The sequence below is a fragment of the Rhinopithecus bieti genome, unplaced genomic scaffold, assembly GCF_001698545.2.
Source record: "Rhinopithecus bieti isolate Rb0 unplaced genomic scaffold, ASM169854v2 scaffold_5948, whole genome shotgun sequence".
NCBI classification, from domain to species: domain Eukaryota; kingdom Metazoa; phylum Chordata; class Mammalia; order Primates; family Cercopithecidae; genus Rhinopithecus; species Rhinopithecus bieti.
Window position 1 is genome coordinate 1,727,369 of NW_016805422.1, and position 1,476 is coordinate 1,728,844.

General features: G+C 39.0%; 1 long non-coding RNA gene across 1 annotated transcript in view; it reads right to left on the bottom strand.

The window, feature by feature from the left end:
- Positions 1 to 689: 689 nt before the first annotated feature.
- The window catches only part of LOC108529842 (uncharacterized), a 54,367-nt gene continuing 53,580 nt past the window's right edge, over positions 690 to 1,476 (bottom strand). Inside the window, exon 3 of the long non-coding RNA XR_001885694.1 lies at positions 690 to 976. This is a non-coding gene — a long non-coding RNA (uncharacterized LOC108529842). The remainder of the gene's footprint in view (positions 977 to 1,476) is intronic.

Sequence of the window (1,476 nt, forward strand, 5' to 3'; positions counted from 1 at the left end):
TCTTTTTTTACAAAAGAGCCTAGAAATATGTTTAAAAACATTTTATGAGGTCACACTAAAAAAAAAAAGAGTAATTGGAAGAAAAATTCTGCTTGTCTAAGCGAAGAGCACATTTGTAGCGGTAGGGTAAATGTTTTATCGATTGAGAAGCTGGGAAACTCAAGTCATTACTCACCACGGGCTAAAGAATAATTGCTAATGCTCTGGCGGAAAGATTAAAAACAGTTTCTGGAAGTATTTCTTACAATGATCAATGGTGTATCATCCCAGGCCATTGGATCTTCAATAACATTTTTCCCTTTTGGGATACAATCAATTTTTATAATATGATTCATTTGCCAGTGGGCATGCTTTCTTCATACGATGAAAAGGCACTTATGCATCTTATATTGTTGAAAAGTAATCTTATACAGCCAAAGATCAGGCTGTGGTGTAGAAACTCACCTGAATTCATCTCTGTTTCAAATGGGTTTGGGAAATCATCTAGGGTGGAGGTTGTTTGGGGGTGGGGGAAAGGCGGTGGGCAGTTGCTAGCTTCTTTGTTATTGCTTTGTTAACTCTTTAAAAATACTTTTAGCACACTCTGAAAACAGTCGTGATCATCGTAACACTAAGATAGTGACGGAAGATGCTATATTAGATTTGAGCATATGCTGCTGTAAGCTTGACTCATTTACAACACTAATTACCATGGCAGAGCTCTCAGGTCAAGGGTTGGCTTACAGCTGTCTACTGGCTGCCCACATCTGACAAGGTCTTCAGCATCCTGCAGCAGAGCTCAACTTTGGTCCACTGCTGCTGAATCCATCAATGCATCTCTGCTTCAATAAATAACAGCTTCAGTCATGAGAGGATGTGCTCATTCCAAAGTTTCTCCCAGGAGAAAAAGCACTGAAAGCTTGGGCATAGCCACTTTTAGGCTCCAGCTTGCCATTCGACTTGTGGTGAGAGAACAGGATGACCCCACGTCCAGGATCTGCCAAATGAATAGGGAAAAAAGAAGAGGATGAAGGAGACAAAGAGCAATACAGCCAGGCCCAGCAAGTGATACAATGTTCTTTTGATGGGTGACATGCACCCCAACCTGGAATTTTGTTTGCCTCTTAGAACAATAATGTTTATGAGATTACAGAATGGTTAATTCCCTTTCTTCCTATTCCAAATTCTCCTCAATCAACACTCTGGCCTTATACCCATGGCACTGAACATCCAAATTAAAATAAAAGAAAACAAGTAATTCTTGAAAATATGGCTTAGATTGCTTATATTTCAAATATCTCCTTGTTTGATAGTCATATTATGCCCAGCCTAGTTTCCTGACCACAGCCCCACAAGCGTTTCCCTTTGAATGTTTACCATGGTCTAGACACACTCACTCACTACTTTTCAGTTTTGCCTGTTTCTAGTCTATTTATTTGGTGAACCAGGTCATTAGATTCTTATTTCTTTTTTAAAATTTCAGAATAAAAAATATTT